This window comes from Bos grunniens, chromosome 2 (genome assembly GCF_055505025.1).
Source record: "Bos grunniens cultivar Pamir isolate PY7600 chromosome 2, Bosgru_T2T1.0, whole genome shotgun sequence".
Taxonomy (NCBI): Eukaryota; Metazoa; Chordata; class Mammalia; order Artiodactyla; family Bovidae; genus Bos; species Bos grunniens.
The window spans coordinates 21005767-21021477 of record NC_141166.1 but is presented as its reverse complement, the minus strand read 5'-3'; positions in this window follow the sequence as shown (position 1 = coordinate 21021477).

Here is a 15711-nt window from a genome sequence, read left to right as displayed (position 1 = left end):
CAAATAGGGTTTTCTAACTGGCCAGAAAAAATCAAAATTCTAAGAGCAAGATGCTTTCCAAGTGTTCAGTTATTTAAAGGCGTTCTCTGGAGTGGGAACTGCACGCCATTTGATTTTCAAGATGTGTAGGTTACTCTTGGAGCAGTTTTGGAATAAGGAAAAGAGGATTTCCTGATGGGAAGAACATGGGCTTTTGGCTGAGCAAATTAAAATCTAGATTGTGACCCTGGATAAGTTTCCTATTCTGTTGAGACCCCAATATTGTCTTAACCTGCACAGTGGTAGTAATGTCCATCATACAAGTGTAGTTGTGTGGAAATTTCTTGGTATGATGCCTGTCATTGTTGCAGGTATATAACATGGGCTAGATTCCCGCCTCTAGCTAGAGAATCCACACCCAACTTTTGTGGGAATGAACAGGGAAAATACTAGACAGTGGTGGGGTTTGGCACCATTGAGCTAGTTTCTGTTGGAGTATGACATGCTTAACCTGCAGGGAGGTTCTAGAACCTGAGACAATTAGGTGTTAAGTGAATACACTTAGTACTTTAGATTGTTTTTACACAGATCAGTCCTGCTAGCAGTCAAGGGAAACATCCAAGGGAGATTTCTACTCAACAGGAAATAACCCCCTAAAGAGTGACATATTAAGTAACTGTATAATTCATAAAAATTCATAATTTCTCACTGTCATACCCATTGAAGTTTTTGAAAGTGTTTTTGAGAGACTAGTAATACTTGGGATACTACTAACAAAATGCAGAGTAGAATCAGTTTCTAACAGAGGTCATATCGAGGAAATCTCAAATCATCTTTCTGAATCCATGCCTCAGGTGTTGGCAGGGATGAAATATCATCATTTCTAAGACCAGTGACTTTGGTTTCAAAGAGATCATGTCTTAGGTTTTTATGTTAAAAATGACTTCTCATTCCACCCATAATGTTGGCAGCCAGTTTGTAAAGCAGAATATTGGACTCAAAATGGGTGGATTGGTTTGGCTAGACTATGAAATCTATTACCACCAGAAGGAAAAGACTCAGCAACAAGTGATTGATTACATGGAGAAATGGGCTTCCCGGGTCGTGCAGTGGTAAAGAATCCTCCTGCCAATGCAGGAGACAAGAGTTTGATCCTTGGGTCAGGAAGATCCCCTCAAGAAGGAAATGGCAACCCACTCTAGTGTTCTTGCCTGGGAAATCCCATGGACAGAGGAGCCTGGCTGGCTACAGTCCATAGGGTCATAAGAGAATTGGACATGACTTAGCGACTGAACAAAAACCACACAGGGAAATAGTGCAGCAAATTCCCTCATATGGGAGATTTTCAATGCTCCAATTAGGACAGGCTCCAATTTTGTCCCCTGCTGTTATTACTGCAAAAAGACAATATGTTTTTTATTTTTTTTAAATTTACTTAAATTTAAAAAAACTTTTTTTCTTAACCTTTTTATTTTATATTGAAGTATAGCCAATTAAACAATCCTGCAATAGTTTCAGGTGAACAGCGAAGCGACCCACCATCCATATACATGTTTCTATTTCATCTATGGATGTTCTGCCTGGACAGCGCCTTTGAACTGAATGATTTTTCCTTATGGTCTATGGAAAACTGATGACTTCCAAGGAAGAATTTTGAAAGCATGAGGGTACAATAGTCCTCCTAACATGTGGTCTCTGCTAACATTGAAGGGAGAAGAAAAAAAAAACAAACTCAACCTGAAAGATGAAACACTCCTTTCTTAGAGCTTTTTTTCCCCCCCCAAGGCATTTTCTTTAAATTTTAAAAATTAGGGGTGGAGTTGTACCTTCAAAAAAATAGGAATACTGAATTTACCATCCAAGACTGTCTTCAGTTCAGTTCAGTTCAGTCTCTCAGTCATGTCCGACTCTTTGTGACCCCATGAATCGCAGAACGCCAGGCCTCCCTGTCCATCACCAACTCCCGGAGTTCACTCAAACTCATGTCCATCGAGTCGGTGATGCCATCCAGCCATCTCATCCTCTGTCGTCCCCTTCTCCTCCTGTCCCCAATCCCTCCCAGCATCAGGGTCTTTTTCAATGAGTCAACTCTTCGCATGAGGTGGCCCAAGTATTGGAGTTTCAGCTTTAGCATCAGTCCTTCCAATGAACACCCAGGGCTGATTTCCTTTAGGATGGACTGGTTGGATCTGCTTGCAGTCCAAGGGACTCTTAAGAGTCTTCTCCAACATCACAGTTCAAAAGCATCAATTCTTTGGCACTCAGCTTTCTTCACAGTCCAACTCTCACATCCATACATGACCATAGGAAAAACCATAGCCTTGACTAGACGGACCTTTGTTGGCAAAGTAATGTCTCTGCTTTTGAATATGCTATCTAGGTTGGTCATAACTTTCCTTCCAAGAAGTAAGCGTCTTTTAATTTCATGGCTGCAATCACCATCTTTGGTGATTTTGGAGCCGAAAAAAATAAAGTCTGACCCTGTTTCCACTGTTTCCCCATCTATTTCCCATGAAGTGATGGGACCGGATGCCATGATCTTAGTTTTCTGAATGTTGAGCTTTAAGCCAACTTTTTCACTCTCCTCTTTCACTTTCATCAAGAGGCTTTTTATTTCCTCTTCACTTTCTGCCATAAGGGTGGTATCATCTGCATATCTGAGGTTATTGATATTTCTCCCGGCAATCTTGATTCCAGCTTGTGCTTCTTCCAGCCCAGCGTTTCTCATGATGTACTCTGATCTTCATGACCCAGATAATCATGATGGTGTGATCACTGACCTAGAGCCAGACATCCTGGAATGTGAAGTCAAGTGGGCCTTAGAAAGCATCACTAGGAACAAAGCTAGTGGAGGTGATGGAATTCCAGTTGAGCTATTTCATATCCTAAAAGATGATGCTGTGAAAATGCTGCACTCAATATGCCAGCAAATTTGGAAAACTCAGCAGTGGCCACAGGACTGGAAAAGACCAGTTTTCATTCCAATCCCAAAGAAGGGCAATGCCAAAGAATGCTCAAACTACCGCACAATTGCACTCATCTCACATACTAGTAAAGTAATGCTCAAAATTCTCCAAGTCAGGCTTCAGCAATACGTGAACCATGAACTTCCAGATGTTCAAACTGGTTTTAGAAAAGGCAGAGGAACCAGAGATCAAGTTGCCAACATCTGCTGGATCATGGAAAAAGTAAGAGAGTTCCAGAGAAACATCTATTTCTGCTTTATTGACTATGCCAAAGCCTTTGACTGTGTGGATCACAATAAACTGTGGAAAATTCTGAAAGAGATGGGAATACCAGACCACCTGACCTGCCTCTTGAGAAACCTATATGCAGGTCAGGAAGCAACAGTTAGACCTGGACATGGAACAACAGGCTGGTTTCAAATAGGAAAAAGGAGTATGTCAAGATTGCCTTAGTAGGGCAAATTTTAATACTTGAAGCAGGTGATAATTTTTAGTTAAATTTTAACACATTGCTTCAAAGGTTACTGGTAGTCAGTTGAAATGTTACTAAACAGATGCTCTGATTTGCTTCTGATGATGTTAAAATCCAAGTTTCTATCCTTCCTGGGAAACTTGGGTGCATTGAAAGTAGTGGGCTTCTGTTTCAGGACCCTGGTCTTTCCCGGTCCCATTTTAGTTCTGGAGTCCTGGCTGTTTGCGGAGCTGGCTCACTCCATGAGTGGGTGGGCATTAAATAAATAGCCCAGTTATTATGTGATGTGGGCTATCAGATATATACTTTTTTTCTGTTGTAGTTAATCATAGTTGGCTGACCTTACTCAAATTCTTTAGTCTTTTTGAGTCCCATTGATTTAGAAGATAAAAATTCATTATCTATTTTATTGTTTGTGAGGAGTTATTGCTGTTTTGTCCTAAGTTGTGTCCAATGCTTTTGCGACCCCATGGACTGTAGCTCTCCAGTCTCCTCCATCCATTGGATTTCTCAGGTAAGAATACTGGAGTGGGTTGCCATTTCCTTTTCCAAGGGATCTTCCCAACCCAGGGATTGAACCTGTGTCTCCTGCACTGGCAGGAGGATTCTTTACCACTAAGCCACCAGAGAAGCTGTTTTTGTGTGAGGAGTAAATGAGGTCAACAGGAGCAGACTCAGGGCAGTGCCTACACAATGAATACCAGGGTCTTTCCCTTGCCTTTCTTTTGGAATTCGATCTAGTTTCAGTGACTCAGGAAATCACAAGGTCCAATGAGTTGCTAATAGGTGAATGCTCATAATATCAGACCCAGCTAATCTGAATTGTTGATCATTAGTACAAAATGTAAAATTAATCTTAAGACAATAAGGAGATATTTAAAAAGTAAATTTATAGTTTAAGTAAGGTCACGAGGAAAACTATTTCTTGAAGGAATTACCTTGTCTGAAAACCCCTTAAAAATATTAATTTACATAAAAAAATTAAGTAATACTATTTGCCTTTTAATCAAAATTTTATGGTCTTTCACTACAAGAACACTAGGTCAGTTTACTTAGGTTCTGCTCAAAATGCATGTTGTCCATACACATACCTCTCCACTTAGATGTTAAATTAATTTTTTTTTTTTTTTTTGCTTCTCCACTCAGCAGGTGATAATCTTAGTTCCCCAACGAAGAATTGAACCCATGCCCTTTGCAGTGGGAGCAAAGAGTCTTAACCATTGGACTTCCAGGAAAGTCCCCATTCAGATGTCTTTCTAGTTCATTTAGGTTCTTCTCCAAATAGTCTAAATTAATGAACATTTACTATATGTACTTTTTAAAGAATTGAAAGGAAATGATCTCTATATTCCAGCTCATCATGACTCAGCGTTAAAAATGATTTTATCCAGATTACTAAGTCAATATTCCATAACAACGTTCTCTGTCTGGACCCTGATTTGCCTTCTTAAAACCCGTAGTGTTGGTTATTACACACTGACTATGCAGCCTCATCATTTTTTAATGGTGATTAGACAGATTTTCTTAACTCATCTTGCTATTTTGATGCTATGAGCTAGGTGGAGGGCCTCATTTCAATAGTATGTTTCCCAGGTGCCCAGGAAATCACAGGACTAATGAACTGTTGATACAGTTCCCAGTTTTGGTCCTGGGAAGTGGAGTGCTGCTGTAACAAATACCTAAAAATGTGGAACCAGATACTGGGTAGAAGCTAGAAAAGGTTTGAAGTACTTGATAGAAAAAACTTAGAATGCCTTGAGGAGACTGTTGGTACAAATGTGGAGATTAAAGGAACTTCTGTTGAGGGCTCAGAAAGAAGAAAGAGTAGCTATAGAGAAAGTGTCTACTGTCTTAGAGGAAACATATATCACCATGAACAGGACACTGGTAGAAATACAGATGGTAAAGATGCTTCTGGCAAGATCTCAGATGGAAAGGACCATATTATCAGACGCTGAAGGAGATGTGATCTTTGTTATACAATGACAGAGAACATGTCTGAATTCTTTCTATTGTTGAGAGGAAAGTAGAATTTGTAAATAAAGAACTTGGATATTTTGCTTGGAGATTTCCAAGCAGTGTGGAAGGTGTAGCTTGGCTTCTTCATACTGTTTACAGTAAAATGTGAATGTAAAAAGATAAATTGAGGAAGGAACTGACAGGCAAAAATGAATCAGCACTTGATCTGAAAGATTTTCAGGCTACCCAGACAGCGTACTTTATAGAACTGAAAGTGTGCCTGCAAAATCATTTATTAATGCTAAAGAGATTCAGAGAAGGCGATGGCACCCCACTCCAGTACTCTTGCCTGGAAAACCCCTGGATGGAGGAGCCTGGAAGGCTGCAGCCCATGGGGTCGCTGAGGGTCAGACACAACTGAGCGACTTCACTTTTACTTTTCACTTTCATGCATTGGAGAAGGAAATGGCAACCCACTCCAGTACTCTTGCCTGGAGAATCCCAGGGACGGGGGAGCCTGGTGGGCTGTCATCTATGGGGTCGCACAGAGTCGAACATGACTGAAGTGACTTAGCAGCAAAGAAATTAAGTATTTAGCTAATGGATCTAAGGGCTTCCCTGGTAGCTCAGTCGATAAAGAATCTGTCTGCAATGCAGGAAACCCAGGTTTGATCCTTGGGTTGGGAAGATCCCTTGGAGAAGGAAATGGCAACCCACTCCAGTATTCTTGCCTGGGAGTCCCCATAGACAGAGGAGCCTGGTAGGCTGCAGTCCACAGGGTCTCAAAGAGTTGGGCACAACTGAGCGACTAACAGTGGATCTAATCTCAGCCGGAGCTAGGAATAGAGATGGGGTTATCCAGGGGCTTCCCTGGTGGCTCAGAGGTTAAAGTGTCTGCCTCCAATACCGGAGACCTGGGTTTGATCCCTGGGCTGGGAAGATCCCCTGGAGAAGGAAATGGCAACCCAATCCAGTACTCTTGCCTGGAGAATCCCATGAACGGAGAAGCCTGGTAGGCCACAGTCCATGGGGTCGCAAAGAGTCCGGACACAACTGAGTGACTTCACTCACTTCACTATCCAGTAGAGCTCTAAGGAGGACAGTCTTGTCTGATGACTTAGGACTCTGGAAGTTACATGGGAGACTGACAAGGTTTTTGAGAATATACCAGCAAAAACACTACCAGCCTGGGATAAAAGGGACAGAGACAGCATGAAATGAAGAAACAATGACTCTTAGGACAGAACCAAAATACAGAAGCTTGTGATGATGGGATCTCCTTGAACCAAGGGGCTGAGGCTCTCATCCTATCATGCCCAGGGGACAGAGCATCAGGCCACAGAGGATTATTCCCAGGCTTTGAAATCTAATGAAACTTTCCCTGCTAGTTTTTTAGACTTGCCTGGGACCTATTATCTCCTTTTCCATTCCAATTTCTCCTGTTTGGAAAGAACATGTCTATTCTATGCCTGGATAATGTATTTAGTAAGCAGACAACTTATTCTCTGATTTCACAGTTTCTCAGATGGAGAATTTTACCCCAAGATAAATCACACTGGTACTGATTTAGATGATCTAGATAATGAAATTTGGGATTAAAACTTTGAATTGATGATATTGAGATTAATTTTGGACTTTGAGTTGATACTGGAATGTTTAAGACATTTGAGAATGTTGGGAATGAGGTGAATATATTTTGCATATGGGGAAGGACATGAATTTGGGGAGAGGGCAGAGGGTAGACTGTTAAGGGTTAAACTGTGTCCTCCCCTAAAATGTCCTGAGGTCTTACTCCCAGGACCTCAGGATGGGATTTATTTGGAAATAGGATTATTGCAGGAGGCCTAGGTTCAATCCCTGTGTTGGGAAGATCCCTTGGAGAAGGGAAAGGCTACCCGTTACATTATTCTGGCCTCAAGAATTCCATGGACTATATAGTCCATGAGATCGCAAAGAGTCGGACATGACTGAATGACTTTCACTTTCAGGATTATTGCAGATATAATTAGTTAAGATGAGGTCATACTGGTGGAGGGTGGTTCCTTCCTCCATTATGACTGAAATGTTTTTAAGAAGAAGAGACACAAAGGCACACAGGGAGAAGATGGCCATGTGATAACAAAGGCAAAGATGGGAGTAATGTATCTACAAGACAAGGATCACCAGGGACTGAGAGCAAACACCAGAAGCTAATAGTCACCAGGAATCATCTTCCACTGTAGGCTTCAGGGACAGAGAATGGTCCTACTGACATACTGCTGGATTTAGAATCCTCAGAACTGTGAGACAATACATTTTTATTGCTCTAAACCACATTTTGTGATACTTTATTACAGCTGCTCTAGGAAATTGATGTAGACTCTGAAATATTTACTCTGAGTTTTAGATAATTTGGACAAAATGTAGATGCATTTCACATTTAAAGATTTTCATTAGATATAGTCTATCTGGATTTCCATGTGTCCATACTTTTATTATCATTAAACGTAAGTAGGACAGGTGAGTCTTCATTTGCACACGGAGTAAAATTTTCCAGCTTGTTTTCACAGCTACTCATAAGTATCGTTAGCTAGGTAATAAACACTGGTTATACCCCGTATGGTGGCTGTTTGAAAACTTAAGCGTTCTCATAAGAGTGAAAGGTTAGTTTTTTTAAATGTAATGTTATATATTGCAGAAGTAATAAAGGGTTGCCTCACCCTTTTGGGTGACCTGTCTTTTTAAGCAAATTGTAAATTTCAAGTAAAAAATTTGTAAATTTGGTTATAGCTTAAGCATTACTTGTAAATTTATTTTGTACTGATTTTCCACTTGAGATGGGTGTTTATAACTATTGCTCTCCTTTTGACTGACACCTTCTTTATCAAGCTGTCAAGTTTTGGAAACAAGTGTGCCATGTAGCAGCAGCATGGTGACAATGGAGGTGTGTCTTATCTAGGAGGCTGATGCTCCCAGGACATTTCATGAATTCATGTTTTCAGCCAACAGAGCCCTCATCCATTCTAAGAGTTCAGGCAGCCTCTGGGGAAGGAAGGAAGAAAGCCATTTATTTTTCTTGTAGTGAAATTGATTTAGTTCATTTATGCATATTTATCGGTTTCCCTGGTCATGAATATTGTATAATTTCATGAAGGCTGACCAGAAGAAAACAAAACTTATGCTAGAAATATCATCCTCTATTCATCTTATCATAGGTCAGCTTTATACCGTTTTCACCACTGCTTCAAAGTGGAACGCCTGTTTTTTTTTTTTTTTAGAATGGGTGTTCATAATGGGTCGATCAGGTCCATTCTAGAATGTTCTTTTGTTATTCACAGCAGTGCTACACCAATTTGGCTCCAGTGGTTTGTTGGAATGGATGTAACATCCTGTTGGAATGGATGAAAACTGCTTACCAAAGGCTAAGTATAGAATCTCTTCTCTTTATGAACTTTTGGGTTTTTGACAGACTGTTCCCAAGTTCATTTTTTTCTTAATTGAAGGCAATACAGTTTAAAAAATTTCTGCTCCACCTGGGGGTGGGTGATAGATTAAAAAAAAAAAAAAATTTAACCCAGGCTGGGTTGTGATTTTACTCCTCATCCGGAGGGTGTGTTTAAGCACTGAGTTTTGGGTTCCTCCCCCATAAACTGATTCAATGGGTCTTGGAGAGGGAGATACAGGTTCATACTGAAAATTTTAATTTCTAACAAGTCCCCAGGTGATGCTGATGCTGCTGGTTGGAGACCTCACTTGGAGAGTCACTGCTTAGCAAATAGCTGACTTGGTCAACTCTTAGGGCTGAAAGTTGCAAAAGTCTTCTAATCTTTGAAGATTAGACACTAGAGGGCGGTATCACCACAGCACACACACTGAATTGGGCCTACTGATTTCCATCTGTTGCTGCAGCCCAGGCATCTTTGGTTTTACCTGTTTTGTTTATTGATGTTTCACATTGGAGTGTATGTATAAGAAAGATTCTGATGCTAAAAATAAGTGTAAAAGCTGCACTCCTTTTTAAAGTCATAGAACCGGGGCTCTGGGCATATGTGTGCAAGATTTTATGTTCCATTCTGTTCAGTTCAGTTCATTCACTCAGTCTTGTCCGATTCTTTGCGACCCCATGGACTGCAGCATGCCAGGCTTTCCTGTCCATCACCAACTGCCAGAACGTGCTCAAACTCATGTCCCATGGAGTCGGTGATGCCATCCAACCACCTCATCCTCTGTCGTTCCCTTTTCCTGCCTTCAATTTTTCCCAGCCTCAGTGCCTTTTCAAACGAGTTAGTTCTTCTCATTAGGTGGCCAAAGTATTGGAGCTTCAGCTTCAGCATAAGTCCTTCCAATAAATATTCAGGACTGATTTCCTTTAGGATCGACTGGTTTGATCTCCTTGCAGTCCAAGGGACTCTCAAGTCTTCTCCAACACCACAGTTCAAAAGCATCAATTCTTTGGTGCTCAGCCTTCTTTATAGTCCGACTCTCACATCCATACCTGACTGCTGGAAAAACCATAGCTTTAACCATACAGACCTTTGTCGGCAAAGTAACGTCTCTGCTTTTTAATATGTCCCATTTTTCAGACAAATTTATTTAAATTTTTAAAAAAATTTAAATTGATTTGCAGTGTTGTGTTTTACAGCAAAGTGAAACAGTTATACATATATCCACTCTTTTTAATATTTTTTCCCATATAGATTTTTTTCCCAACTCTACTCATTACAGAGTATTGAGCAGAGTTCCCTGTGCTATACAGTATGTTCTTGTTAGTTATCTAGTTCATATATAGTAGTATATATATGTCAGTCCTAATCTCCTGACTCATCCCCCCCAATTCCTTTTCCCCCTGGTAACCATAAGTTTGTTCTCTATGTTTGTGACTCTATTTCTGTTTTGTAAATAAGTTCATTTGCACAATTTTTTCAAGATTCCACATATAAGCGATTATCATGTGATATTTAATTCAGGCAACTTTAGAATTGAAAGATGAATTAGCTCTTTGAGACTCATGTTTCTAAGGGTGTTTTCAATTTTGAGCTTTTGAACCAAAGGTCAATTAATAATGGAGATAAGGTTTTGAGACCAAGTAAGTTGGAAGACATTGGGTTAAGTTATACAGGTTCCTTTACTGGAACGTTCCTCAGGGCCTTTATTTGTCCACTTCAAACAGCTAGGAAGAGGATGTAGAATGCAGGATGACTGTGAGTATTTTGGACAGGAGACAAGGATCTGGTCCTAATCCTTCATCTGTCCTGTAAAGAATCAGAGACCAGAAAGTAAAATGGTGGTTGGACAGTGATAGGATCTCCTCCTTGACTACAGCCCAGGGCACATTCCATGTGATAGCTTACGGTGATAGCTTATGGTATCAGATTCATGATCTCCAAAGAAGATTTAACTTCAGGACCAGGGACCAGGCTTGGATCACTCAAGAGCTTCTGTGTCAGTTCAGTTCAGTTGCTCAGTCATGTTGGCCTCTTTGTGACCCCATGAACCGCAGCATTCCAGGCCTCCCTGTCCATCACCAACCCCCGGAGTCCACCCAAACCCATGTCCATCGAGTCGGTGATGCCATCCAACCATCTCATCCTCTGTCGTCCCCTTCTCCTCCTGCCCCCAATCCCTCCCAGCATCAGGGTCTTTTCAAATGAATCAGCTCTTTGCATCAGGTGGCCAAAGTATTGGAGTTTCAGTTTTGACATCAGTCCTTCCAATGAGCTTTTGTGTAGCAGAGTTTTATTAAAGTATTAAAAGGGACAGAGAAAGCCTCTGACATAGACATCAGGAGGGGGAGGACAGAGAGTGTACCCCTCGCTAGTGTTAGCAAGGAAGTTATGTACTTTTAAAATTAATTATTACAATAAATCAAAAGAATGACTCAAGGTTGTTAAATTTTTACCAGATCCAGTCCCACAATTTACATTTTAGGGTAACAGGCTTAGAACTTAAGAATAGAAAAATCCTACCAGACCCATTCCCATAATATGCATTTTGAAATATCAGGATTAGTCAGAAGGTTTTCAGGAAGGAGAAACTGTCCTCAAGCAGGATACATTGTTGTTATATAATCCAGAGTTTAAACTGAGTTGTTTGTTGTGTAATCATCAGTTCTGGGTTTAAAGAAAAAACCGTTTTATGTGACTAAGACTAAGGAATGTGGTGGTGGTTTCATTGCTAAGTTGTATCTGAATGTAGAAAAAAGAAAAGATGTTTGTCCTTTCCTCCTCCTTGAGAATTTCAGACACCTATCTCCTCCTTAAGAGCCCCAAGCCCCTTTCTCCTCCTCGGGGACCCTGGACTAACCTGCCTAGGAAGTGACTCTTTCACATGGATCAAACACTACAGGACTGCACGCAGTGATACACCCAGACTGGTGTATCACTTCGGGGCTTTGGACCTTCAGTTCCACCTGTTGGAGCATTTTTCCTCCGGTTACCTGCAGGCCATGCCCCATCACTTGGTACAGATTGTGCTCAAATGCTCTTTATCAGAGAGGACTTCTCAGACCCACTCTGTTCAATATGGCCCTTCTGATATCATCCTCTATTTCCCTGCCTTGCTTTGTTACCATCTGTTATATATTAATATGCTTAATCACTTATATTTGTTTCTTCCCTCTAAAATAGAAGGCTTCCCTGGTGGCTCAGATGGTAAAACGTCTGCCTACAATGCAGGAGATTCAAGTTCAATCCCTGGGTTGGGAAGATCTCCTGGAGAAGGAAATGGCAACCCATTCCAGTACTCTTGCCTGGAAAATCCCATGGATGGAGGAGCCTAGTAGGCTATAGTCCATGTGGTCGAAAAGAGTCGGACACGACTGAGAGATTTCACTTTCACTTTCTAAAATAGAAGAGGCATAATGGAAGGGATTACTTATTTACTTTTTTATGTATTTATTTTTTGATGTGGCCCATCATCAAAGTTTTTATTGAATTGTTACAATATTGCTTCTTTTTTATGTTTTGCTTTTTTGGCCTCAAGGCGTGTGGGGTATTAATCATTGACCAGGGATCAAACCCATGACCCCTGCACTGGAAGGTTGAGTCTTAACCACTGGGCCACCAAGGAAGTCCCCAGGAGAGATTTTTAAAATCTAAGTGTAGTTGGTTTACGATATTGTTCATTAATAATTTCAGGTATACAGCAAAGTGATTCAGTTTATACATATATGCGTGCGTGCATGCTAAATTGCTTCAGTCCTGTCTGTCTCTTTGCGACCCCGTGGACTGTAGCCTGCCAGGCTCCTCTGTCCATGGAGATTTTCCAGGCAAAAATACTGGAGTGGGTTGCTATGTGCTCCTCCAGGGAATCTTCCTGATCCAGGGATCAAACCCGCATCTCTTCGGTCTCCCGCACTGGCAGTTGTGTTCTTTGCTACTAGTGCCACATGAGAAGCCCTACACACACACATATATACACACACATCTATATAATATATATATTCCTTTTCAGATTCTTTTACGTTGTAGGTTATTATAAAATACTGAGTATTGTTCCCTGTATAGTAAATCCTTGTTTACAGAAGGAATTTTATCCATCTTGGTGTCTGCTATATTGCTGGTACTAAGTAGATGTTCATTAACCTATTTCTGCATAGATTAATTAATGGTACGCAAGTATATAAGATTCATTATTGTATCAGTTAGGGTTCAGAGAAACAGAACAATAGGACAATATTGTTAGCATATAAGAATATTAAATGTTAAATATGTTTAGATGGTAAAAACTGGAGTGCCTTACGAAATAGTTCCAATAGGACCTAGATAACATGAACACTCTTAGAATTTATAACATTTCCACTTGCATTTCTGGCATTAAAAGTACACTATCTGACACTGTGCAGTAATTGTTTAAGTTTAATGTGATTTTTATTTTTATATACTTTGCTTATGTTAGAGAATATTCTTACAGACTTCAGGAAGTTTGAATTTAAATATTGTTAAGGTAATGGGTATTTATGTTTATGGAAAGGGCTCTTTGAGAAGGCAGTCTGCACTGGGTTTTATGCAATCAAGACATAACATTATAAACCAGTGTTACCTCACCAAAATTAAAAGAAAATTTAAAAAATGAAAACAATAAGATACAATCAGGGAAGCTGGCAGAAGGAAATAATTAAAAGCAGAGATTAACAAGTATAAAAAATAAAATTATAAAAGATAAGAACCCCATTGTGACTTAATGGGTTTCCTTATTAGATAATGTGTTCAAGAAAATCTGCACCAAAAGTTTTAATGAATGTATAGTGGTTTAGTCACTAAGTCGTGTCCGTCTCTTGCAACTCCTCCTAGGCTCCTCTGTTAATGGGATTCTCCAGGCAAGAATACTGGAATGGGTTGCCATTTCCTTCTCCAGGGTAACTTCCTGACTCAGGAATCAAACCCAGGTCTCCTACCTTGCAGGAAGATTCTTTGAATATATCGGTTCAGTTCAGTCACTTAGTCGTGTCCGACTCTTTGTGACCCCATGGACTGCAGCACGCCAGGCCTCCCTGTCCATCACCAACTCCCGGAGTTTACTCAAACTCATGCCCACTGAGTCGGTGATGCCATCCAACCATCTCATCCTCTGTTGTCCCCTTCTCCTGCCTTCAATCTTTTCCAGCATCAGGGTCTTTTCCAGTGAGTCAGTTCTTCACATCAGGTGGCCAAAGGATTGGAGTTTCAGCTTCAGCATCAGTCTTTAAAATGAATATTTAGGACTGATTTCCTTAGAATGGACTGGTTGGATTTCCTTGCTGTCCATGGGACTCCCAAGAGTCTTCTCCAACACCACAGTTCAAAAGCATTAATTCTTCAGTACTCAGCTTTCTTTATAGACCAACTCTCCCATCCATACATGATTACTGGAAAAACCCTAGCTTTGACTAGGCAGACCTTTGTTAGCAAAGTAGTGAGTAAGTGTAAGTGTAAAGTTGCTCAGTCGTGTCTGACTCTTTGTGACCCCATGGACTGTAGCCCGACAGGCTTCCCTGTCCATGAAATTTTTCAGGCAAGAGTACTGGAGTGGGTTGCCATTTCCTTCTCCAGGGGATCTTCCCGACCCAGGGATCAAACCTGGGTCTCCCACATTGCAGGCAGATGCTTTACCATTTGAGCCACCATGGAAGCCCCCCGCTGGCAAAGTAATGTCTCTGCTTTTTAATATGCTGTCTAGGTTGGTCAAAATTTTTCTTCCAAGGAGCAAGCATCTTTCAATTTCATGGCTGGTTGGCCAAAAAGTTCATCTAGGTTTTTGTAAGATGTTTCGAGAAAACCTGAACAAACTTTTTGGCCAACCCAATAGCTTTCTTAAAAAAAAAAAAGAGAGAGAAGATAATTGCCTTGGAGAAAACTGGCCACTGTAAAAAATTCCCCTCTCCAAACGTCACAGGAATGCCTCTGATCGACACACTGATCTACAACCATAATGGGAAACGAATCCAGGCAAACACCTTCCCAGACTTCTTCCTTGCAGGAGGGAGGGGGCCCTGGAAGGTGGTGGTGGTGGTAAAGGGTGAGGTTGAGTTCCCAACAAAGAAGCCCAGGATCTTTCAAAGTTGTTTTTGAGGTTAATTGACTTACAGTGATAAGGTCCACCTTCCCCACCAGCCATGCTTAAGTCTCTGAGGGTTTTCTCTTTTCTCCTTGAATCACAAGGCCCCTCCCTCTCTTCCTGTGCTGAATGAGGTTATAGGGTAATAGGAGTGAGGAGTAGAGCTGTGTGTGTGTGTGTGTGTGTGGGCAGTCGGGGTGGAGGGCGGAGCTTCAAAATAAAAGAAAGCCTGAAAATAGATTTGATGTGTTAAATAACTCACATGTTAAATACCCGGCTTCTATTATCAGCTAGAGTAATCCTGTATACATGAGAGATGAAAGTCTATGGATAAATACTTTCACACTAACTTGCTAGTGACAATCAGTTAGTCCTCAGGTAATTTCACTTTAAAAAGAGGGTAGAAATAAGGCTTGTCATGAAACATGGTACTCCCCAGAAAAAGAATGTGGGTGGAGAGGACGAGAGCCTCCTCACAGAGATGGTGGTGATGAATCGGAAAAGGTGCTAGGATCAAGGAGAAATGCAGGCAGGTGATCTTTAGGAGGAAGGGAGATGGAAGTTATTTTGCCCAGTTAATAAGGAGACCAATAATGCTGCCAGGATTTTTCAGGTTCTTGAATTCAAATACTAGCTTCATCATTCTCTAGGGGTGCTTTTAACATATGTTAACTGGTATTATTCTTGCTTCTTACTGTTGTGTCCAGACAACTATCCCCAACTCCTTGGGAGAACATTAACATGTTCATTTTCTGGAAACTCGCTTAACTTGACCACCTTCTCCAAGTTGCTGGTATTTGTTGACTTCTTGATCTTTTTCCT